The sequence below is a fragment of the Microcebus murinus genome, chromosome 1 (genome assembly GCF_040939455.1).
Source record: "Microcebus murinus isolate Inina chromosome 1, M.murinus_Inina_mat1.0, whole genome shotgun sequence".
Lineage (NCBI taxonomy): Eukaryota > Metazoa > Chordata > Mammalia > Primates > Cheirogaleidae > Microcebus > Microcebus murinus.
This window is the reverse complement of record NC_134104.1, coordinates 85955629-85983279: the sequence shown is the minus strand read 5'-3', so window position 1 is coordinate 85983279 and position 27651 is coordinate 85955629. Positions and strand designations below refer to the sequence as shown.

At 33.2% G+C, this 27651-nt stretch overlaps 1 pseudogene; it reads right to left on the bottom strand.

Annotated features, from left to right (window-relative positions):
- On the bottom strand, positions 1-27651 carry LOC142869929 (sialomucin core protein 24 pseudogene; annotated as a pseudogene).

Here is a 27651-nt window from a genome sequence, read left to right as displayed (position 1 = left end):
TTACAAAGTATGGTAATTTTGTTCTTTAGATTTGCAGAATTTATAAGGAAAGAAAATTACAGCCCACACACCCATGGCAAGGACAATTCCTCCAATGAAATTAGCAGTATCAAAGGTCAACTTCTGCACAGGTTGTAAGGTTGGAGTCAAAGTGGTATTTATCGTGCCTGATGTAGTAACTGTGGCGGAAGTTGCCCAATAGGAAGGCAGAGTTGTGGCTTTAGCTGTAGAATTGGTGGGTGCCAGAGTGGTGGTGGGCACAGAACAGTGGTCTGCTCTGTTCACCACAGGACAATCACAATTTGTCCTATGGCGAACAGGATTTGTACTGTTGATTTGTACTGTTCATTTATGAGAATAGTAGCTCTCATCTTTGCACCTTATACCAAAGCAGGTAGTATTAACAGTACTAGCGTTAAAACAGGAAACATAGATGTTGTGGCCTTCACAGGTTTTTGGTGCTGGAGTGGTGATTGGCTGGAAGGACGTCACTAGCGTTGGGGTTATCTTGGTGGTGGGCTCTCCAGTCTTCCTGTTCTGGGCCAGAGTGGTGTTCTGACCCGTGGAGAGCAAGCAGAGTGCAGCCAGGCAGGTGGAAGCCCAAAGCAGTAGTGGGAGAGCCCAGACATCGTTGTGTCCTCAGTGCTGTTATCCAGGAAAAAGCTGCGGCACACAAAGCTTTGTCAATCCCTTTGTCCTGTGGTGGCATTCTAAATTGAAATGATTTCCTGTCCTCCAGTGCACATTCAATATCAACATTATTGCAAAGATAATCTTCGAAAGGGGCTGGAAGGTAATCCATAGTGACCAGCCATAGCACAATGATAAGACCGCTTAGCCATCTCATTCATGAGTCACCTATCTTACACTACCTTGTTCTATGGTCATTAACTATAATTTGTCTTTGTAATGTTAAGTGTAAATGCCTAAAAGACAAGGCTTATGTCTCATATATCTTGGTGCTCCCGAAGCAACTAGCATAAAACCCTGACATAGCATGCACAGACTAAATGTTTATTTGTTGCCTGACATGCAGAAATAATTAGAATAATATGGCTTTGTTTTGATAGAGCTGAGCTTTAATCTAATATTTAAAAGGAAAGAGATGTTTAAAATGGTTGGGAGATAGAAAGAGAAAATTTTAAAGCAAAACTACAATTTAGTGGGCAGTGCATGCAATCAGATTGCTTTGCAAGAACAAAACCAGTGCATATGTTTCGAAAGTCAAAAAGTATAAAACAAAGTCACAGAGTATAAGAAACTCCTAAGTGGGAACTCTTAACCAATCTTTGAAATTCTATATAGTGATTTTAGGAAGTACTGGAAAAGAAGAATCAGTAGAAATACATGACTGTGCATATGGGGTGTAAATGAAAAGACTCAAAAATTGCATCCAGATTTCAGTCCTAAAAGCCTAAGACTCTGGGCCTTTCAGGAATTGGACAACTGGGACCATCCTGATCCAGTGTTCAGAAGTGCTCTTGTTGTCAGGCATATTGCTGAACACAGAGCATCTCAGAGAATTAGAGGAATTAAGAAGCCTATTCCATATTTGAGAATCCTGATGTATTAATGAGTTATGTAAGTATCAGTCAGAAAAAAACCTCGGGAGCATACAACAAGAAGCACTTATTTCTCACTCACATGTCTGTGGATCAGCCAGCGTCACTCTGCTTCATGTCTTCGGGTTATTCAGTCAACTCTGCTTTAAGATGTAGGTGTGTGAGTGTGTTGGGATGGTTCTGCTTCAAGTGTCACATTCTGGGTCTCAGGCTGGAGGGTCAGTGCCTACCCTGGATATGCTCCTATGTTGGCAATGGTAGAAGAACAAGCAGGCAAGCTCAATTGCACAAGCACATTTCAAACCTCTGCTCACAAAAAATAATATTCCATTGGTCAGAGAAAGTCGTATGAACAAGCCCAATGGCTGGATGTGAGGAAACACACCCTCCTCACCAAGAGGCTATGCCAAGAACACAGAAGTATAAGACTACAGGGGAGTAAAGAATCAGTACTATAATTCAATTTCTCATACCAACTTCATTAAAAATGCCAGAAATTCTGGAAGCCCATTATAAAATTTTAATGTTTTAAATGTTTATATTTGATAAATTAACATCTTTAATATACATAAAAATATAATAATGGCTTATATAAGCTCATTTAGAGATATTAAAATTCAGAATATGAGAGTTTATTTGAACGTATGATCTGGATCAAATAGGCCTCTATCTACCACCACTCACTTCTGAGTTTGCATTCCAAATAGAGCAACTTTGACACTTCAAACAGCTTAATTGTTAGTACAGTAATGCTATGGGAAAAATTAAGTAGGAAAATGTTATTAAAAATCATTGCTTTTGCACCAGCAATGCAAACCAAATCTTAAATATACTCATCGTATTCATGACTTGTGGGTGTATATGAAGTCTGTGGATTTGAATGTCTTATAGTGAGCTCACTTTATTTATCATATTTGCTTATGATGTGATAGATATATAAGTCATGGAGAGCCATACAGAATGTAATTAATGTAAGAACAAGGATTCTTTGAGGGTAAGAACGTATCTTTCTTTTTTTGTGTACCCAAAACCTATAGAACTTCCTATAATATAAAAGCAAATGATGGTTTGCATAAAGAATGAATGAATAAATGTAGTTTTGCTTTGGTATACTTCCTATTTACCAGGTCAATTGTTTTTTAAACAAAAGTGAATTGGAAAAGGACAGTGTCGATAGTGCAATTTCCTACTGGACTAGATGTTTGTCACCAAGGGTGGAGCTGACGTTGCTCAGTTCTGGTCAATCTTTAATTAGAGTCATTTTATGATATATTAGGATATTTGGGGGATTATAATATATATATATATTTTCTTATAATTTAACCCAAATGTTTTAAGGCTTGATCAATCTGTCTATGAATTCAACAAGAAATTTTAAGGACCTAGACTGTTCCAGATAAAATTAAGGCACTTGGGCACTGTAATGAAGAAAATGTCAGAGAAGATCTTTTCTTTTAGGGAGTTCCATATTTGAGGAAGAGAAAGACAAGAAATTTTCTATAAAACAATGTAATAAATATGGAAATAATTTAAAGGAATGATGCTATAATTAAAATTAAAATAGTTTGATGTGTTGGAGTGTAGTGTAGCTGGCAGTTACTTTTGATTTCATGATTATGGAAGGCAGCTTGAAAACCTGATATATAAATTGAGACCCGAGAGAAGAGAGCCAAGTAAAAATTACAAGAAAAGCATTTCAAGCAAAGGGAGCACTTTCTGCGAAGGCTGTGAGGTGCAAATGAGCTTAAAGAATAGACAGAAGGCAGGGTGACTGGAGCATATTGGAGAGGGGAAGAGTGGAAAATGATGTGATAGGAGACCAAGAGAATTCTTTGTCATGTAGAGCTTTAAAAACCCAAATAAGGAGTTGACATTTTATTGTGTGATGAGAAGACCTTTGAACAGAGAAATGACTTGGTTAACATTTTAACAGGATTATTAAGGATGCTCTTTGTGAAATCAATTTTAAAAGGACAGGAGTAGTCTGGAAGGATGATGATCATGACTTTGACTTGAGTCATTAGGAGTATATATGGAAAGAAATGTATAGCTGCAGAATATGCTCTATATGTGAAGCCCACAAGATTTTCTGTTAAAACTGATAGGGCATATTAGTGAAATTAAAAAATAGAGATTAATTTTCAGATATTTGGCTTCAGCAGTCGGATATATGGTTTTCTGAGATAGAGACAACTGGGAAGTGAAAATTTGAGGCAAGGTTTTATTGTTCATTTTGAGATGCTTATTGGAAGTACTGTGGAAATACACTCCAGATGGTTTGATATTCAAGATCTGCCCTTCAGAAGATGGCCAGGGCGAAAGTGTTATTAACATACAGATGTTATTAAAATGTCACAAGATTGAATAATATCACATAGGCAAATATGTGTTCTACATTCCCTATTACATAGGTAATAGAACTGGTCCAAGAATAAGCCATAGTGTACATTAATATTATGAACCTGAATAGAAGAAAAGGACCTAGTACAGGAGACTTAGAAGAAATCAGTGGATTAGGAAGAAAAGAAACAAAGTATAGAGTCACAATAACTAAGGGAAGAAAAGGGCTCAAAAAAGAAAAACATCAAAGGCTATAAAGATGACAAGGGAGAAAGGAATAGGAAAGTGACTATATCAGTTAGGGTCTCAGCAAGATGCATGTGGCATGTACAAATTATGATAATTCAAGAAGTTTTAATAAAAGGACTTTCTACAAAGGTATTTTCCAGAATCTTAGTTCATTTTGTGCTGCTATAAACAGACTAGCACAGACTGAGTAATTTATAATAAACAGAAATTGATTGGTTCATGGTCGTGGAGGCTGGGAAGTCCAAGGCACCAGCACACAGTGAAGCCCTTCCTACTGCATCAGCCCTAGGTGGGAGGGTGAAGAGAACACAAGAGAGAGGCAAAAGGGGGTCAAACTCATTTATTATAAGTAACCCACTCTCAAAATAAAGAACTCACTCTTAGAATAAAGGTATTAATCAATTCATAAGGGCAGAGCCCTCATAGCTTAATCACCTCTTAAAGGTCCCACCTCTTAATTCTGTTACAATAGCAATTACATTTCAACATGAGTTTGGGAGAAGACAAACATTCAAATCATAGCAGCGGGTACAGGAAACCACAAGAAATAGTAACAGCAAGGTTTTTACCATCCTTATATCCAAAGAACCAGAGGATAAAGTAGTTAATAGAGGGCAGAAGGAGCTTTTTTCAGAGAAGACTATTTAAAAAAGCAGCATTGTTCAAGAAATACAATCAACTTTCAGGTCCCTGCAAAAAGAAAGATAAAGAATTAGATAGTCTCATCTAACTCTCGTCTTGGCCTCTGGTCTTCTGCTAATTGTTCCTATTGGCAGAAGACAACTAGAGACTAGAAACAAAGAATCTGACTATCATCCACACAGGTCAGCTGCCCAAGGCACAGAGCTGATGGAAGAGGACTGGGAAAGAACTAGAGGGCCAAATGGAACTATGTGGCCTAGTGACCACCAGATTTGTCAATAATCACATGTGACTGACTGTCATTGGAAAAATATTAGTACATTAGTTGGAACAGAAACCAAGCTGAAGTGAATCGATGAGAGAAATTGACCTGAGTGTGAAAAAAAAAGACCCTATAACTCTCAATCAAGAAATATGACTGTAAATGAGAGCAAAGATGTAAGAGGTATGAGAAATTACTAGAGTAAAGTTTGGGATCTATTCAGGATTCCTTCTTGCTGTTTTTGCTTGTTTCATTGTTGCTGTTGTTTTAGATTGGATATAGCAGAGAATATATGCTAAGAGGAATGACCTAGCCCAAAAGGAGAAATAATTGATAGACAGGGAATGATTATAGAAGGAGGGATCTTGAGAAGATCAGACAAGGTAATCAAGAGAAAGGGAAGATTTGGTCCCAAATAGAAACAAAATCAACTTATGTATAGCAAAAAAAAAAAAAAAAAAAAAAAAAAGACAGACAAAAGGAATGTGCATGGTTATGTACAGGCTGGTTCTTTGTAGAATGAATGAGGCAATTAGGGAAGTCCTATCTTATTTCAACATTTTCCCAGTCATTGGATGTGAGAAAGGGATGCAGAGGATGAGTTAAGCAGAGGAAGGGGAAAATTGAAACCTCTTTTAGATAATGGGAAAATTAACATAGTAGGAAAATGCAATCAGAATGCTTAGAGATTATGAGTGCCTATTTAAAATACATGGCCATGAATTTAAAATAGGACAGTCAGCAATTTGTGTTCTCTCTAGAGAAGACATTCAATGTCTTAGATTCAGGTCCTAAAGAGAAAGAGACTTATATTTAACCGAGGAGATAGAGACTTATAGGCATTTGACACTTGTGTTCAATAAAGAGAGAAGATAAGTAAATGCATTTGTAGGGAGAGTCAAATAAACCATAGATATTCAGCTTCTAAGGAGAGACATAGGGATATAAACTTGGTTATTGAAAGGGGGCAGAAAGATCCTCTATTTTCAGGCATTTTCTTCTCTTCTTTCCTTCCATCTTTCTCTTGTGCATGTTCTTATTCCCTTCTGCTGTTCTCTTGAATACCTGTTCTCTTCAATACCATCTTTGCCTTGAACATCAAACCATGCAAATATATATTTTGGAAGTCACTTGCCAAACACATCTGCTTTTTGTTTAGATTCATGAAAGTTTATCAAGGAGTTAGTTATTTGACCAAGATACCTAAAAAGAAAAATACATGCCTCATTTGTCTTATGTTTCCTTCTGATTTGTTGCACATGATGGTGGACATAAATAAGTTATTGTTATGCATTATTTCTTAAAGCAACTATGTAACAAAGATTTTATTAGGATTTGGAATATATCCAACTATTTTCCTCAACATATTTTGCTATCCTGATAGTGATCCCTACTAAGAGGAATTGTTGGGGAGAAAGGAATGATAAATGAGTCCAATAAGCAACAAACAACATATTTCCTAACTAATCATCAGAGCTAGATGAACCTGATTTAGTGGGAATTTTAACACTTTATTAATTTATTTTAACTTTTAAGTAATTCATGGAAATGAGATATTTATGCAATAAATAACACAAATGAACATCATTTTTAAATTAAATAAAATAGAATCTATTAAAAATAATCCTCAAATATCAATGAAATATATTTTTATTATATTACACATCCAGATTTTTTAAAACAATAAAAGATCTGATATAAATGTAATTTATGCTATGATCTGAAAAGAAACTTATGTTCCTTAATTTTTTCTAGAACTCTAATTGTTATTAAATTGACATAAAATAATAAATAGAGGATATAAAAGGAAGTTAGAAGCATAATTTTAATCTAATAATTCAGTGAAGCTGTGGAGAATATAAAATCTTATGTATCTGACAAAGTTATTTAACTTGATGTGTCTTTTTTTTCCTATTTACATGTTGAGTTAATACTGTTGACATCTTCACAAGGTTATTGAAAGATATGAGTAATATAAAAATTGTAAAGTAGTTTAGAATTACAAAGTGCTATATAAATGCTTAAAGATGGCTATGCTTCTGTAAAGAAAGCGCAAATTTCTCTGTATTTCATCAATAAAAAATGAAGCACTCTAATATTACATGAGTGTTATGAGAAAGAAATCAAATCCAAATTTTCTACATAATGAAGAAATAGTTGATTTAAAATGAATGATGACATGAAATTTACATATTTCAGCAGTTACCTGACCTTTTCATATTATCTAAAATCTTTGCCTACAATAAATGGCTACTTAGTCATCTAGAAAATCAAATTTAGTTGGACCAAATACTTCGTAATAAAACTGTCCCATAAACTAAACTTTCCTCTAAAGAAACTATTCATGAAAAGAAATATAGGTATCAGTTGAAATATTGTCCTTGGGGGAATAATTTTATACAGAGAATTATTTTATTGATTTTTACAAAAACTCTTCAGTCAGTTGACCCAGTTTGTGACCCTAGCTGAGTCCTTGAATGCCAAGTCTCAGCTTCCACAACCATAAAAGCGAGGAGGATAGTAATATGTGCCTTAAACCTCAAAGGTAATTGTAAGGTGATCAGATATATTGGTGTTTACTAATCCTATTTCTTGCATGTTTACATGTAAGGAATAAGGATGCTGAAAAACTATGGTTCTTGCTTTTTAAACTTTTTTTGACTTCAACTACCTTAGGAAGAGCAAAATATGCAGTTGTGCATCTACCTTACCAGCTCCCTCTTTCCAGAGACAAAAATTCAATAATGGCAACATTTAACAAAGAAATACATTTGAATTGTTCTTTATTTATTTGAAGAGAAAAGAACAAAAAGAATTAATTTGTAGACAGAGATTTATGTAATAAAACAGTACAACCCAGTGAGATTATTGTGGTTTCATTGGTGGTATGTTGCAAATTGTGTAAACATTATACTTAGTTTTTAACTAATTTGTAGAGAGGTTTAATCACACTGAGGTTTAATCACATTCATTGGCATCCCCAAGTTCTGTTTATTCTGCCACCCTTACCCATACATATAATTGCCAGACATGGATCTTTATTAACTGACCAAGGCAAATATAAATTTTTGATATATATCTCAGTAGCCAATATACAATTGATATATGTTTCCTGAGTAAGTCTTATTTAAAAATGTTAAGTCAAATAATCAAACAATACAGGAAGATATAAAACAAAGAGAAGAATCATCCTGGGACTGTGGATGTAGAAGAAACCACTGTTAAGCTTGGTGTATGTATACATGCTTGTGTATATGTGTTGGAAATACTATTATTTTGTTTATACAAAAATTGGACTGCATTATAGATGTTGCTCTGTTACTTTTTCATTTCACTGCTCATAAAGTATCTGTTTATCTATCTATGTATCTATCTATTGTCTATCCATCTACTTATTTATCTCCATGATGATCTCTCACAATTATCCTTTCCATCCAAACTTCTGCAGTGGGTGGAATACGAAACAGTAGATCAGGGAATCCAGAAATGTCAATACTCAAAGTCCAGGACAAGAAATGGGTATCAGGAAAGTTTGCTAGCAGACAGCAAGGCCCTAACCAGCAAGCTCAATATTGTGGTCAATTGAAGAAGGTAAGAATCAGAGTAGCCCAGTGGTAGAGGATCTGGAGTTTTTGTTTCCTAAACACAAAAAGTTGGGTAGGAACCGAATTATCAAAACTCAGGTCTGAGGTTGTAAACAAAACAGAGCAGGGAAGAAAGACATTGGGATTCTGGAACAAGGAAGAACTCTAACAAAGAAAATTTGCACTCTTCTATTTCCTCAAATCTATCAAGCTTTTCCTCAACCAAAGCTTTCAAACATGCTTTTCCTCTGTCTGAATATAATCCTTCTGCCATTTTTTGGTTGACTTTCTCATTCATTTGATACTTTCTTCAGAGGAGGGTTTCAGGACTCCATAAGATATTAGGTTTCCCTATCATGCTCTGTTATTAGTTAGTTTTGATACATAACAAAATATACCAAATTTAGTGGCTTATATAAGAACTATTTATTTCACTCACAATTCTATGAGTCAGTATTTTGGGCTGGGTTCAGCTGCATGGTCCTTCTGCTGGTATCAACAGGGCTCACTCACATCTCTGTGCTTGGTTTCTGAAATTAGTTGGTGGTTGGCTTGGACCTGGCCAATGCTGAATGGCCTCATTCACATATTTAGGGGGTGGCTGTTGGAAAATGGGACATTTTAATTCTCTTCTATGGTCTTTCGATTTCTAGCAGATGGCCTGATGGCATCATGGTCATTTCAAATTCAAAGATGGTGGAAGAGCAAACCTCAATGTGAAAATACTTCTTTAACTATTTGCTTGCATCATTTTTACTAAAGTCCTATTTGACCAAAGTAAGGCAAATGATCCAACTAGGTGAAAATTAGACTTCATCTCTTGATGGGAGGATCTGCAATGTCATATTACAAAGCATGAGTACAGAAAAAGAAACTATTTATGATTGCTTTTATAATCTATTAAACACACTCTCAGACTATCCTAAAATTTTTCTTCATAGCACCAATATTTATACTTATATATTTATTTACCCAATTATTTTTAACTCATCTGTTGCCACTTCTAGAATATAAAGCTACACATATGTATAGAAACTGTGTTTATTTTTCCAACATTCTATTTTAAGTTCCAAGCCCAGGGTCTGGCTGATAGCAAGCCCTTTGTAATTAGTAATAGAATATATGCATGAGTGAATCAGAACTGGGGCATAAAATTAAGGTTTGAATTATAGCATTGGTAACCCAGCAATGAGTTTCAGAGTGCTGCATCAAAGATGCATACACGTTTCTTTCTTATGGTTACTTAGTTTATATAGGAGAAAAATTAGTTCATTCTTGCTTAATCCATTTATGTTTTGTTTACAGTAGAATATGAGTCCTAATTGATTGGTACAGAAAATATGTAACAGTGGTTACAAATAGATCTATAAAAATTATGATGACAAACTTCATTTTGGTGATATGACTATTTAGGCTTTAACACAATTGTATAGGTTGTAAATAATCATACAGATATAGCAGCAATAAAGTTAGATTTTTTCCTAAAGTAGTTGTTATCCTTGCTTTTAAAAACACATAATTAATCTTTCTTAGTTTTTTATCATCAGACTGAAGAATGAAGTTTTTGCTGCATTAGAAAAGTAGGCTTCATTTATTAGCTTACTGAAATTTTCTGATCTGAAACTTCAAATAAGTTGGGTTTCAATAACCAGATTTTTATAACAGTGATTTATTTCTCACCTCAGCATATTCTTTAATAAGAAATTGTTAAGTGGATGTCTCCATGATATTGGTTCAGTGTCTTTTAAACTTTTATTTCATTGATCCACTCATGTATTGATGGGCACTTGGGTTGTTTCCACATCTTTGCGATTGTGAATTGTGCTGCTATAAACATTCAAGTGCAAATTTCTTTTTTTATAAAATGTCTTTTTCAAAATAACACTAGATTTTCCTGTGGCCTGCCCAGACAGAGCATCTAATCACATGAGTGGCTGGCTTACCTATGCTAACACTCTGTGGCCTCAGTTGATCCTGAGGACAACTGGCATCCACATCACTCACATCACTTTAACTAACATGAGAATGGAAATCAGTTAAAATCTCATTTTTAGCAGTCTCTCCTGTTGCCCTATCTGAAATATATTTTCATAATTTTAAGATGAAAAACTGCAAGATGTAGTTGTCAATATTTTCACTAGAGGCCTAATAGCTCTAAAATACAGTTAGCTTTTGCTAGTCTTAGTAAAAATATATATGTTTTTAAAATTCTCTTGAGTACTTGAGATAGTAGATTCTCCTGTTCAGTTTTATTTTAAGAATCAAGTACTTTCCATAGACTAAACTGCTCCATTTACAATTTTATAATTATTTATAAATATAAACTTATAGTTTTATAATTATTTCATACCTCTATTTGGATATAAATATGACTAATCCAATTTTTTAAGTATTAAAAATGTTTGGAAAGATCAAACTGAATTTTCAAGTTTTTCAAAACAAAATAACATCAAAATATACATTTCTGTCTTTATCTATTCAATTATTATGTTCTCTAGATGGCACTAACCTCTAATTTGTAGAATTATTGAAGGCAAAGAAAAGGGATATAAATTTAATATTGTACAGGATTTTTTAATACAATTTATATTGAATGGGAATTATATCAACCAAGAACAATAAAGATAAAAGTTTGAAGTTTATATTATTTTGGCTTTTCAATTAATCGAAAACATGCTAATACAACATAATAAGGATGAACCCTCAATACTCCAGGATGTTAATAATATAATAGAGTCTTTAGACAATCACCCAGTACCCAGTCTCTTTTCTCAAGATTTCATAAATATTTAATTATCTATAATTCTTCAAGATTCCTTAAATAAGGGGGCTATATTTTTTAAAAAATCTAATAATGGAGGTTGGGCTTCATCTCAGTTTGAAATAAAGGAGAGCAGACAAAGAGAAGATCTCACAAGGAAGAGAATAGTCCTGGCATTTGTGGAAAGCACAGTAACATTAACTAAGATAAATGGATTAGGATATTTCAATGTTTTTGCTGAGGACAAGAAAGTCAGGAAGGGGTTAGCTATGCTGCATACAGGAGGGGAGAAGATGGGAGATAGGGAAGGCATATCTTCATTCATCAAAGGGTAGACAACAGCAAGCCAGGTCTGGAGACCTTTTGGGTGTGGCAAAGTGATTAAGACCAAGAGCAGGTGGAGAGGAGATCAGATATGAGTTTAGAGAGGAAATGGGATGAGATCTTGCATGTCCTCTATGCTAACAAGGAGTCAGTGTTCTCTGTGAGCTGGGAAATCACTAAAGAGTGCTTCCCAGTGATGTGATTTACCTACAATTTTAAAAGAAAAGTTCTAGCTGCTGGTATGAAAATATGTTCTTTAAAAGATAAAATTAGAGGAGCATGACTTAAGAAAAAAAACAGGATTAGAATTATATCAGTTAAACTTTACCTCATTAATTTTTTTTTAATGTTTAGGATCAATTTTACTTAAATATAGCTTACAAACTTCTATTTATTCTTATTTTAAAAGGCAACTAAGACTCAGGTAATTTTTATTGATTAGTACTTTTTCAAATTTAAGAATCCAATATGAGAAAGAAACATAAAAAAATAGAAATTTAGAAATATTGTCTGTTAATACATTAATTTTTGTGTTTGAAATAATTAAAGATACAATCAATTAAAATCTTGTAATTGATTGATAGTATAAAGGCATTTTGAATTGAGTGGTGAATAAAGCTGCTTCAAAGAGGAAGAATAGAAATAAAAGTAAAAGAATTAAAACTTTTATAGAGCTCACTATATTACTTCTTGTAGCCAGGTGATATTTTTGAGAAATTACTTTGCTGAAAGCAAAAGCATCAAATAGAAAACAAAGTGAGATCATTTATGTCATATTCAGAGACACATCAAAGAGTTCAAATAATTATCTAGGAATAATGAAATTCTATTTGGACCTGCCATAGAAATTCTAGCCAAGTTATATCTTTTTTACTTCCAAATCAGAAGATCTAAGATTTATTCACATATAATAAATTATGTAATAGATGAAAATAATACTTTCAGCTACTAGATAAGCACAGCAAAAACTTCTTATGTACATTTTCATTCTTTGCTAGTAAACAAAAATCCAGAAAAAAGTAAATTTTTGATATTCTAGTTATTAATGATTCCTTTCTGAAAACAGAAAATTTTTTTTGATCAAGTGTTTTGGAATAATAAAAACAAAATAGGTGCAAATTCAAACTCTTTAAAGCTGTATAGTTTTGTGCAAATTATCTAAGCCCTCTAAGTCTCAGTGTTTCCATCTACACAATGATAATAATAATGGTCATATCTACACATATGATTATTATAATGATTAAATAAGATAATGTTTTAAAATGCCAGCATAAAACATAAATAATAAATATTATTTTTTCTAGTTGGTTTGTTTATTATAAATATTGAAAGAAGAACATCAGAACAAAATGATAATCTAAAAATTATGTCACACTTTTGGTCCTGTAAAGTTTTATTTAGGTTTTTATAAAGGTCTAAGCATTTTATTTTATATCCTCTAACTTTAAAAGATTTTAATCAGAATTCTATGCTCTTGCCACAAAAATCCACATATTTTAAGGCACTATGATTCAATATTGTCATAAAATTTAAAAATTACATTATTTATTTAAATATTAAAACAATGGCAGGAATTGTCTGTATATTTGTTTCTTCTGTGTTTGATTAGGTTAGGAATATCACTGAAACTCTATAACAATAAAACTTATGGAAAACAGTAGCTCTTCACATCTGTCATTTTCATTACATTAAAAAGGGAAGCGTGTTAGGGCCAACAGATGATACAATTTTTTCCATTTTTTGTCCTTTCCACTTTTGTCCTCTTTCTCTAGAGAAAAAACCATATGTAGGCACTCATGTTCCTTCAATTATAGCACAAATATACAATCTAGGCTCATATGTTATACCCAGTGGTCTTGTCTCTCTAGTCTTAATCTAAAAATCTTCAGTCTTTCCTTGAGTTTCATGCTCTTAACACATTTTTTAAATTACAGAGCAGTAATATTATAGAATGTCAATCATTAGACACAGGTTATACATGGACTACTACAAAAATGATGCTTCTTACTGCATCTTAACAGGTGGCATTGGATATTGACTTGTCCTGCTATTGGTAATATTAAATTTATAATTTTATTTTGTTGATGCCTGAACATTTTCTTCATTATTTTTTCCTTTGTAATTAAAAAATAATTTGGATAGAGATGCTTTGTGATTGTATAAATATTATTTCTCATCCTGTTTTAGCACCTGTTAGTGTTTTTTGCCTGAATTAATTATTGTTATGAAGATTGCCAAAAGGTTTTGCCTGATTACATCATTCTTTCTACATGTATTTTGCTAAAAAGTGAAAAGAACTTTACTTTATCCCCCTTTTTTATTTATATATTTATGTATACCAGCATGGACTTATAATTATTTATTTTTCTCAATAGGTTGTGGTCTTTTCTTATCGTTATTCATTCTGATTCTAAAATTGTCTCAAATGTGGCCAGTGAAAAGCCCGTCAGGGTAGATTGTCTTCTGTGTTTTTGTGGCATTTATCATTCATTGAGCACTTCCTTATCTTAATCATAACAAAATTGTTTAGGCTTATCCTACACTCTTTTTCTACCCCAGCCCTGGAATTAGCCAGTTTTCCAAGGAACCCTGATTCTTTTTGAGGAGAATATATTCAGAAACTAACATCTTGGCACTAGATGTGCTCATTGCTATAAAGGTCTTACTGTTCTCATGCTAGTGTGCTAATTTGTACCGACTTATTTCTGTATCTATCTGTATGCATATTGTGAAACATGACTTCATGCTAGTACTTCCAAGTCTAGTCCAATACCACAAAATTCGTTCCTGATTTCTCCCTTTTTTATATTTGTACCTCAATTCTCCATCAATAAGAAGCCTGGATTCCATTATCCTCAATATATTTAATTATATGCTCAATCTCTTGTATTTAGCCAGTCTCCTGATCATGTCAGGCTGCCCTTTCCACACAGCTTAAGAAGCTATTCTCTGTGGGCCACCACTGCTGGCTGCTCCTGTACTGCCTTGTTTGCCACTCTGAAGCCATCCCCATGTAGACTAGTTATACAGGCTGCCTCTGGGGTTCTCGTACTCCTGCTCTAAAGCTTTTACTGCATGGATCAGGCATGCTCAATGACTCTTAGATTGAATTGGGAAGGAAAGGAGGCAGGGAGGAAAGATGGAACTGACAAAGAAGAAAATGACAAAGGGAGATAAAAGGAAAAGGCAACATGTGATAATTATAGCTTAGTTTATCTATAAAGAAACAGGTATAAAAATCAAAGAAAATCTAAGCATTATTTATTTTATAACTTATTTACAATAGTTAAAATCATTTAAATTTTCTTTAAATGTACAGTTCAATATTATTAGCACATTAAAAATAAAATTTGTTTTATTTATGTTTAACTATAATCTGCAGATGGTCAAAAATATCCATTTATTTTTAGTCTATAAAAGTTACACCTTTTATAGTGGTAGTAAATTAAGAATTGATAATGGAAGTGATTCATTTCTTTAAACAAATGAGAAACAAAGCATACTCATTTTACTTAACAGCATATCCCTCATATGTTGAGCTGGGTTTTGCAGCCATAATTGATGGGGAATTGATAAAACCACAGTGTGTTATTCCTATAGATACTTTGGGTAATGAAGGATTGAAATCATCAACACTTAAGTGGCATTTACAATTACGTCAAAGATAGCTTCTCTGAATATATCTTTGGTTGGCATTTTCTTGTTTTGAAAATATTGTACTGCTCTAGCCTGGTTTTGTATGCTGATTTATATTTAGAAGAGAAACCAAGCTGCACTTATGCTAGCCCAACTCCCTTGCTCTGGAATGTTCTCCAAATTTAACCATGCTGTAGCCGTGATCTCATACCTCATCTTACTTGTGTATTTTATACTGTCAGAGCTCTAAATCTTATCACTTTAAGTAAAGACTCCTGATATCTTATGTAATATAAATGTGATTTTCTGGAATCTGTTTTAATAATGAAAATATAATGATGGTTTATATAAATGTGATTCTGTGAAATTTATTTTAATGATGAACAAAATATAATCTATAATCTAGAGCAAAATATAATTAAAGACTAACAAGACTCTTCCTCCATGTCTTTGTTTCAAGTCCTTTCATTGTGTGAGTCGTTTCCCTTGAAGATTTTCTTTTTGTCCCTCTTAAAACACGGTACATAGTAATTCTGCAAAATTTTAGTGAAAATTGCAGAGTGTAAATTTAGAAAAGGAAAAAGGAGAATATAGAGTTAAGAAGAAGGAGTATGGGCAAGAAGCTAGAAGAGAGTTTGAAGAGAAATCTGCATATTGACAAGTTTTGGTAAGAATGGTGTACATTATTATGTTAATTTTCTGAAATACTTATCTGTTAAGTATACTAAGTATATTTCTTATCCAGCTATTCAGAGACAAAATGTTAGAGATATCTATTTAATACATATAAGACTAGTCAAATTCTTCCTAACTATTAATAATTAGCCTAAATGCATTTCTAAAATGCGTAAGTATACATTTGACTCCATTGGCATTTACTTCAATAAAAGACTTCCAGAAACCCAGGTGTATCAACCATTCAACTAAATTTATACTTCTGAAAGAGCTGTTGAGTTTTAAAATAGTTTTTCTTCTATTATTCCTAAGAAACTTATAATTTTTCCATTGACTATTTCACCATTTATCTATCTTGTAGAGGTGAAATCTCTGCAGACTAAAAGCTTTTAGTAAACAGCAGGAAAAGTCTCACCATGGCTCTGCTGGTATTGGAGCAAGACCTGAATAGGCTTACCTTTCAAGGTTCAGTTAGAAATCCACAATCACAAAGTACATTCATTATAGGTAATCAGTGTGTCCTTTGCCGCCACTATGCATTGCCTGTTCAATCAGAACATTGGTTGATAGCAATAGGCAGAAAAGCTACCCAGGCTTAAGCTGATAGCAAGAAAATGAAATGAAGTGCTTGTGGCAATTACTAGAATAAGCCAAGATTAGGAAAAAAAAAACCTGTGAGAATGAAAAGATAAATAATTCCCTGATTTGAAATACCCAGACAATTAAAGCTAAAATTGTAAGTGGTTTTTTGTTTGTTCATTTTACTTTTGCTCTGAAATGTACAGAATATTGTTGCAATATTCAAGGTCACTATATTAGTGAAGATATATATTTGTATAAGAATTTGATAAGAAATAAAAAGTTCTGTGCTGCATTTGAGTTTGAAGGAATCATAAAATGATCAAATGAACAACATTCTATATGTAAGAGAATTATAGTAGTAAAAAAAGAAAGAAAACCATTATAAAATAGTCTGTGTTCACTACATCACAGGGCAATAACATGAAGTAGAGCTAAGTCCTCAAAAGTTAAAGCAAAGAAATGTGAATTCTAATTTTGGATCTGGCACTTGCTAAACTTACATAATCACTGACAAATCATGAGCTCTCTTTCAACCCTGGTTTTCACATCTTGAAACTGGGAATTAAAAATAACTTCTCCCCAAAAGCCCCATACAGTGTTGTGAAGATTTAATTTTAAAAAGGGGGTAAAAGAGGCTAATAAATTATAAAGTTCTACATACATATTGCAATTAATCAATGGTAACTCTAAGATATTTAACACATTGACTGCCACACTAGAAAACATTTTTTTTCCCTTGGAGCCATGGTGTTTTAGAATAGAATAAAACTTTCAAAATAGAATAAAATAGAATAAAAACTTTATAGAATAAAAAAATAGAATAAAAACTTTCAAAACAGAATGATCCTTTCTAATTTAATAAAAAAATTATTATTATTTTTTTTTTAATTTTTTTTTTATTTTGGCATATTATGGGGGTACAGATTTTAAGGTTTCAATAAATGCCCATTTCCCCCCTAAAAAAAAAATATTTTTTAATTATTTTCTGTGTGTGAGTTATATGCAATTAAGTTGTCAATATTAACTGTAACAATAAGAACATCAACAAGTAAGATTTTCCTGAACTAACTGCAGGGCTTTCCCCAGTGGGCCACCAATCACATAACATATATGCTACAGCATGACAATGTGAGTTGCCTGCACATTACATGGCTCCCGAGGCAAAGAGATGTGTGAGTTACATGAGCTTCATGAGGCCCTAGGCTTAAAACTAGCATGAGCTAAATACAATACACATGTCAGTTAATGTGTTAATCTTGAGATTTTTCAAATCTATTAAGCGTAAACCCTTTATTTTATGCCATCTTTATTATCCTCAGTGGAATTCATGTAGGCAAATAACTTACCTACATACACAATTATGGGATTGCAATTACCTAACTATAATATAAAGATTAAATAAAAGAAATAATTTGTAATCAAATAATATATACTTTAGTATGTAAATGTTAGGACATAACATTTCTAGAAGACATAACAAATGATGCATACAGTGCAACTATATGTAGAATTACTGAGAAACTTATAGCTACAAATGCAACTGACCCAGTGAGTTTGTATAGGCTATTCCAAAACCACAGGCAGTGCTATTTGCATTAATGTGATTTTATGAAAATGTGAAGGATTCTTGTATATTTCTGAACAAAGAAAATATATACCTCTCTCTATTCGTAAGTTTGCAGCTTTCCTTGAAAATTCCATATTCTTCAAATGGTACAAAAATAAGTTAAATTTATTGATAATATAGAGTAAATCTCTAGACTAAAATGGTTTTAAACAGCCTTTCATTACATGAAAATCTGGTGAGTCACTAAAAATTTGTGCAGAATATAATTCTGTCTGGTGTAGGCCTTTTGTAAGTATTACAAATATTGTCTGGTATCTCTGCCATCTCCCAATAGCAGCCAATATTATGCCTTGAGCAATTTAGATAACCAAAAACATATACACTTTGCAAATACCTTCTTAGGATATAACCAGCACCATTGAAAAACATTAGTCTCTAGACCAGTAATATCCAAGTTATTTTTTCCCAATAGTAAGCCTAATTTATAGAAATCTATCATATTTTAATAATGACAGATGGTTAATTTTACTCCATGTTTGATTGAAATGCCACTCAAATGCATGTGGAAACTTTGTTCAATATTATTTTAATTTTTGTCCATCAATCTCCAGATTTAATTTGTCCTACACACAATCCATTAACATTCTCAAATCCTTTTTTTGTAGTTACTGTATGTTCTCTGTCAGTAAATGGGTTTCCCCTGACTCTGCCTTCTCTTGTATCCCCTGTTTCTAATCAACATCTGCTAATTTAACATCTTTACTACTGTCTACATTAGAGATATTCTCTCCATGTACATTTAGACTACACATATTCAGGTTCTTACCATTCTTCACACGAATTTTTGCAATAGTTTCTTCCATAAATGGTGAGTGCTTTAAGTATGAGTCTGAGAATATTATTGTCTTGGTTAAACTTTTCCAGTTTCAAAATAGAGTTATTTATGCTGCTAGGCACTCAAGACACTCCAAGATCAGGTGTTTTGTCCACATCACCAATTTCATCATTTATAGATTTCTTAGCAGGTTTCCTCTTACATCCTAATTCTTTTTGACAGGAAAATAATAATAAAAAAATACAGTTTTTTTATACTCTAGGTTGATTTATACTTCTGTGCCTTTATTCACAATGCTAGTTCTATGTGGAAATAGCTGCCCTCAATCTCATTTCTACTGTATTCCAGATTTGCCTTCAATGAAGATTAAATCATCTTTTACAGAATAGCTATTTTAGTCCCTTCAGGTTGCTATGAAGAAAATCATAGATTGTGTGGCTTATAAACAACATAAATTTATGTATTACAACTCTGGATGCTGAAAAGTCCAAAAGCAAGGCAGATTCAAGTGTCTTGGAAGGGTCAATGTTCTGGTTCACAGATGGCCAACTTTTCAGTGTCCTCACATGACTGAAAAGATGAGGTAATTCTCTGGGGCCTCTTTTATAAGGTCACTAATCTTATTCATGAAGGCTCAACCTTCATGACTTAATCACCTGTGAATGGCCCCACCTCCAATTACTATCACAGTGGGGGTTGGGTTTCAACATATAAATTTTAGGCGGACACAATGATTCAGTCTATAGCAGTACCTCAGTAGTCACATTCTCTAATTTTCTCATGTAGATTTTTATACTTGAATCTTACTCTTTACAAATAAGCTAGTATCATAACACTTCTTATGAGTAATTGAAATACAGGCATACATTATAAATATTGCAGGCTTGGTTCCAGACTAATGCAATAAAGTGAACATTGCAATAAAGCAAGTCACACAAAGTTTTGGTTTCCCAGGGCATATAAAAGTTTTGTTTATACTGTACTATAATCTATTAAGTGTAAAATAGCATATCTAAAAAAATAAGGTATATATCTAAATTTAAAAATACTTTATTGTTAAAATTGGTAAAAATCATCTCAGCCTTCAGCAAGTCATAGTCTTTTTGCTGGTATGATGTCTTTCCTAGAAGTTGATGGCTGCTCACTGATCAGAGTGATGGTTCCTAAAGGTTGGGGTGGCCATAGCAATTTCTTGAAATAAGACAATAATACAATTTTCTGCATCGATTGACTCTTTCGCAAAAGATTGCTCTATAGTATGATGTAGTTAGTCCACGGTAGACATTCTTTCAAAATTGGAGTCAATATGAAAAAATGCTCAACATCTCTAATCATCAGAGAAATGCAAATTAAAACCACAATGTGATATTACTTATCACCAGTGAGAATGGCCTTTATCAAAAAGTCCCAAAACAATAAATGTTGACATGAATGCGGAGAGATAGGAACACTCATACACTGCTGGTGGGTCTGCAAACTAGTACAACTTCTGTGGAAACTAATATGGAGATACCTCAAAGAGCTACAAGTATAACTCCCATTTGATCCAGCTATCCCATTACTGGGCATCTACCCAAAAGAACAAAAGACATTCTATAAAAAAGACATCTGCACTTGAATGTTTATAGCAGCACAATTCACAATTGCAAAGATGTTCAAACAACCTAAGTGCCCATCAATTCATGAGTGGATTAATAAAATGTGGTATATGTATACCACGGAGTTCTACTCAACCACAAAAAATAATGGTGATCTAGCACCTCTTGTATTATCCTGGATAGAGCTGGAACACATTCTATTAAGTGAAGTGTCACAAGAATGGAAAAACAAGCACCACCTGTACTCACCATCAAATTGGTTTTAACTGATCAACACTTAAGTGCACATATAGTAATAACATTCATCGGATGGGATGGGGAGGAGGAGATTGGTATATATATATACACACCTAATGGGTGTGGTGCACACTGTCTGGGGGATGGACATGCTTGAAGTTCTGACTCAGGTGGGGCAAAGGCAATATATGTAACCTAAACATTTGTACCCCCATAATATGCTGAAATAAAAAAAAATTGAAGTCAATCTTCTGGAACCATGCCACTGCATATCAACTAAGTTTCTGTAATAATCTAAATCCTTTATTGTCATTTCTGAAATGTTCATAGCATCATCAGCAGGAGTACATTTCATCTCAATAAACTACTTTCTTTGCTTATCCATAAAAAGCAATTCCTCATCCACTGAAGTTATATCATCAGATTCCAGTGATTCAGACACATCTTCAGGATCCACTAGTTTTCTTGCCATTTCCACCACATCTGCAGTTATCTCCTCCACTGGTCTTCAACCTCTCAAAGTTATCAATGAGGGTTGGAGTTGACTTCTTCCAAACTCCAGTTACTGTTGGTTTTATGACACCTTCCTATGGAGCGTGCATGTCCTTAATGACATCTAGAATGGAGAATCCTTTATAGAGGGTTTTCAATTTACTTTGTCCAGATGCTCCCAAGGAATCACTCTATACAGCAGCTATAGCCCTATAAAATGTATTTTCATAAATAATAAGTCTTCAAAGTTGAAATTACTCTTTGATCCATAAATTAGAGAATGGACATTGTATTAGAAGGCATAAAAAATTAATCTCCTTGTAAATTTTTATCAGAGCTCTTGGGTGAACAAGTATATTGTCAATGAGTAGCAGGTCTCATAATAGGGTTAAAATATTCAGTAAACCATTCTGTAAATGCATGTGCTATCACTTAGGCTTTGTCATCCCATTTATAGCACAGGCAGAGCATATTTACCATAATTCTTAAGGGTCCTAGGACTTGGGGGATGGTAAATGAGCATTGGCTTCAACTTAACATTACTAGCTACATTAGCCCCTAACAATAGTTACCCTGTCCTTTGAAGCTCTGAGGCCAGGCATTGACTTCTCGCTAGCCATGAATTGCCTACATAGCCTACATAGCATCTTCTAATAGAAGGCTGTTTCTTTTACATTGAAAGTCTATTCTTTAGTGTTGCCACCTTCATCAGTTATCTTAGCTTCTCCTCTGGATAACTTGCTGCATCTTCTACATCAGTACTTCTTACTTCCCTTTGCACTTTCTTGTTATGGAGGCACTCTTTTAACCTCAGACTTTTCTTCTGAAGCTCCATAATCTCTCTCAGCTTTCATATAATTGAAGAGGGTTAGGGCTTTGCTCTTGATTAGGTTTTGGTTTAAGGAAATCTTATCACTGGTTTGATCTTCTATCCTGACCACTAAAACTTTCTACAGAACAGCAATAAGGCTATTTCACTTTCTTATTATTCAATCATTTTCTGGACTAGCCCTTTTAATTTCCTTTAATAACTTTTTCTTTGCATTCAAAACTTGGCTCGCTGTTTGGTACAAAAAGTCTAGCTTTCAACATGTCTTCTTCATTAAATTTAATCATTTCCACTTTTTGATTTATAGTGAGAGCTATGTGACTCTTTCAGTTGCACACTTAGAGGACTTTTTAGGGTTATTAATTGGCCTAATTTCCATATTTTTGTGTCTCAGGGAATAGAAAGGCCTGAGGAGATGGGGCAAAGGCTGGTTGGTAGAGCTGTCAGAACACACACAACAGTCATCAATTAAGTTTGCTATCTTGTTGATAAATTTCTATCTTTTGGGGTGGTTTGTAGCTCCCCCAAACAATTATAATAGTAACATCAAAGATCTCTCATCATAGATCACCATAATAGATATAATAATAATGAAAATCTGAAATAGTTCAAAAATTACCAAACTGTACAGAGACATGAAGTGAGCACATGGCTGTTGGCAAAATGAACCCAACAGACTTGCTCCATGCAGGGTTGTCCCAAACCTTCAGTTTTTCAAAAAATTCAATATTTGTGAAGTACAATAATGAAAAGTATAATAAAATGAGATATGCTTACACTTTTTTACAAGTGAATTTCCCTTTTTGGTTTAAGTTGCTAAAGGGTGACCAGTGATTATTTCTTACTCATCTGAATCAATTATTTCTTATTTATTTGAACTAAACATTAAGTCTAATATACAATTAATAAATAGTTATGAAAATATATAAATGAATTTAAACTGGTATTACATAAGTTGTTGTGCCTTAAGGACTAATTAGCAAAAGTATTTGTTTGGTTTTTTCTTTTATACAAAAAACTCAAGTGAGATTCACTAAGCCAGACTGGTTTACAGAGTACGAGCAACATCTCCAGGGTTCAGAATTTGACTGATGTTAGTTGAATAATATTAACATTTCTTAAGAGTGATCTGCCAGCACTAAAATCTCTAAAGAGCAAAAATCAGGTGACTTTTCAATAAAGTTTGCTACTTATGCCTTTTAAGTAGCTTATGTCCTACATTTTTCTGCCTAATCTCATTAAGCCAGGCTTTAGTAGTTTAGTGAAAACCTTTTTTTTTTTTTTTTTTTGGCTTCTCAGAAAAACATCCACATAATTATTGTCTGTAGATACAGCCTCAGAGAAGGCAGGAAAATATGTTTCTGATACAAAAAATGATTGTTGTATTATAGTTACTGGTAGATAAAATAAGCTTTTAGGGCTTGCCAAAAGCACCGATAAAGGGTGATGAGTCCAACAAGTCAAGACTTCCTTGTCAGCGAATTAAATTCAGATCTCAGTTTATTAAAAATATCCATGATGATAAATTATGGACACCAGAGAACTATTTTAGCTGCAGTTTGTAACTGTATCAGATATATTACATATTCATTAAAAGTAATTACATTTTTTATAAATTTGAAATTAACTCATACAGAGACAGAAAGAGGGTATTCCCTTTCCTTCTTATCCTAAAGGGTCATGGTACACACACCTGTAACAAAAGTCTGATTTCAAAGAGAAAAGCAAAACAAATTTATTGGCTGTACACATGCACAGAGTCCATATAAAATATGAAAACTAAAAGAAAGGGTCACATGGTTGACACTTAAATACCCTCTTCACTGGGGAAAGGAGTGGGCAGGAGGCTGTAAACGAATGGACATGAAGACCAGAAAATGACTTGTAAATGATTCTTTCTGGGAATTGAGTGGGACCTGAGAGCAGATAATACTTTGAGATGAATTTTCTTTGAGTTCTAGGTGTGATGTTTAATTTTCAGTCTCTTTCCCTTTGATATGAGTTTTAATCTTCTCTGGTTAATAAAATTTCAGGGAAGGGATCAAAGGCAATTGTGTTTCTCTTTGAAGGTCTCATTTCTAGGTAAATAAAGGAACTTGAGAGAACAGCCTCATCCTGTGCTTTGGAAGAGATGGAGGTTTGAGAGATTTGGTGGGGCATGGCATCAGAGAGAACCTGAGGCGGCTTCTTATTTCAATATGTCAAATTGGCATATTAAGGGGTATTGTTTTCTGAGTCCCAACATTCAATAGACTGTCATCCAAATCAGAATGACAGAGTAATGGGATCAGTCTTTATTATAAGCTTTCTTGAATTCAGACTGATCTTCAAATTCTCCATTAGGGAATTAGGCATTTGAAATGGGCAAGAACATGTCAGTCTTATTTGCTTGGACATATTTATTTAATTATATCCTAGATTATTGAATTTTATATATGATTATTTATTCAGATTACAACCCATATAATTTAATTATATATATTTTAATATATTATATATTTGTTTACATGCATATATTTATTATATATATTTATGTACCATACACAGATATTGTATATTATACATTTATATAATGATGTATGCTTATGCAATATCTATCTATCTATAATTTTTTAGGATTCCCTGTAACTACCAAGTTTACTGCTTCTGAACACTGTACATATCATAATACAGATATTTAATCCTTAAATATGCTTATATTAAAAACTTTATTAGGCTGGAAATCTTCTCTATTTTGTTCACCTTTGAATTCCCAATGCCTTCAGTATAATAAATGACTGACAAATATCTATCAAATGATAGATGAATCAACATGGATAACTTTGTGGGACTTGGAAGAGGATTAATAATTTGCTTATTATTTTACTTAGACATACTGCTGGTTGAATTTTTTTAAAATGGTACATGTACTAATTTAATAATTATGACTATTATGAAAAAGAGGAGGAAGAGTGGGAGGCAGAAGAGGAGAAAAAAATAAGAAAGAGGAGAAAAGGCAGATAAGGGGAAACAGAGTGAAAATGGAGGGTAAAGGATGGAATGGACTTGAAAGGAGAAAGGAATAGAAAATGTAAAACACAAAGGAAATAGGCTTGACTTGAATGGTGGTCACTGAGAGTTCACGCTATCACTATTCATTAAATTGTATATATGTGTGGAAAAATAGAAAGTATAAAAGACAAGGGAAAAATGAGGGAATTGGGAAAAGATGATCTAGTCAATAAATGGAGTTCTAATAATTGTTCATCTGGGAAATAAAATTAGACTGCTTTTTCACACTTCATATACCAAACATAAATTCCAGACTGATTAAAGATTAAATGACTAAAAAGAAACTTTCAAACATTTAAATGTACCTATAGAATATTTTATAGACTTGGAGTAGGAAAACTTTTTTTAAATGCACATACACATTCATAAGAAACAACAAATTATTTCATCAAAGTCAAACAAAAAATTAAAATCTCCATGTGACAAAACATCATTAGAAAATTGAAATACAAGGAACAGACTAAGAAAACATATATGTAACATATGTAATAGCCAATAAATTTAGATCATTGATTAGCTCTAAAACCTGTGCATCAATATGAAAAATAATTGTAAAAATGTACAGAGGGAAACAGGTAAGTTATAGAAGAGAAGAAAAAAAGAATGTCAAATAATAATATAAGATGATTATATTACCAGCACTCAGAAAAATGCAAATTAAGAGAACACTAATTAGGTACTTTTTCACTTCCTCAATGTTGAAAAAGGTGGAAGTCTGATCATACCAAATATAGTAAGAATATAGAATAACCAGAACTGCTCTCAGAAGTATAAATTGAAAAGCAATCTGTCAGTATCGAGTAAAACTCATATGCATGCTGCAGCATGACAATTCCACCTCCAGGTATATGCCCCATGGAAATTCTTGCTTATGTGTCTGTGAGCAAGTGCACATGCACAAGATATTTAATAAAGCATTTTAATAATAAAAGTTGAAAATGACCTAAATATCTATCAATAGAGGAAAGCATAAATGTAACAGAGTTCTTTTCTAAATCAAAATATATCAGTTAAATTTATGTGCTACACGTGGAGAAATCTAAAAACACATAATATTGATAGAAAAAGTAGTTGCAGAGGATGTATATGTATATAAACATATGTATGTACGTAAAAATCACATGAAAGATACACAAGTATATGTATACAATAAATACAGAAAAATATAAGTGGGATATATAAAAATTGTAATAAAAGTTATCTTGTGGTCAGAGGTACAAAAGGAATTTCAATTTTATTGGTAATCTTTTTCTTATTTGCTCAAGAGGATTGTTTTTCTGTTTTGTTTTTATTTTTGAAACAGAGTTTCACTTTGTTGCTCAAGCTAGAGTGAGTGCCATGGCATCAGCCTAGCTCACAGCAACCTCAATCTCCTGGGCTCAAGCGATCCTACTGCTTCAGCCTCCCAAGTAGCTGAGACTACAGGCATGCGCCACCATGCCCAGTAATTTTTTTGTATATATATATTTTAGTTGGTCAATTAGTTTCTTTATATTTTTAGTAGAGACAGGTTCTTGCTCAGGCTGGTTTCTAACTCCTGACCTTGAGCTATCCACCCGCCTCAGCCTCCCACAGTGCTAGGATTACAGGTGTGAGCCACCGCCCCAGGCCAAGAGGATTGTTAATATCAAATTTTAATAGGATAAAAATGTTGTCATTGTTATTAGTGGTAGGTATAAGAAAGCTTATTGTGTAGATTTATTTTAATTAAAGCTGTTTTTAAAAGAAAAAAACATATTTTCCCCAAGACCACAATGCTAGTAAAAATGGTAGAATTACAATCCATAACAAGATTTTTCTGTTTCTAAAACCTGTGGTCATACTATACAATTCCATCTCAAACTAGGTTTTTTGTTCGCTTGTTTGTTTGTTTGCTATTTTGCAACCAAAAATAAGTTAAAATTCTCAATGGAGTGTGTCCTATTTTTTTTTGTTGTTGTTGTTTTTGCAGTTTTCCCTTGGTCTTTAAGTGTGAAAGCTGACATTTTCCAAGTGCTTTAATTTGTGCATCCATTTTAGCAGATAGAAACAAATGCATGGCTGTATTTTTTGAAAACTTCAATGAAGAAGTTGAGGCCTTCTTCATTGCCTCTACTCATAAGAGTTTTTACTTATACGAATTCATTAAATAATTGTGCTTATTAATAGAAATGTCCAAGCATTTATGGACTCAATGTGCCTTGTATGCAATCCAATATCAGCATTACCTCCTGTAATCCTCTGAATAACTGTATATTTTAAAGCCTTAATCTGTTTATTGTTACCTAATATATATTCTCTACTTCTTCCTCTTAGAAAAAAAGCCCTCCAGATTTTAACTGGGCACAAGACCTTTCAGCTGGAGAGGCTTTCTCTCAGGCTCCCTTGGAGCCACATTGACCTGGGAACCAAGCCAGGAGAGTTGCTTGCACACTGTGTACCACAT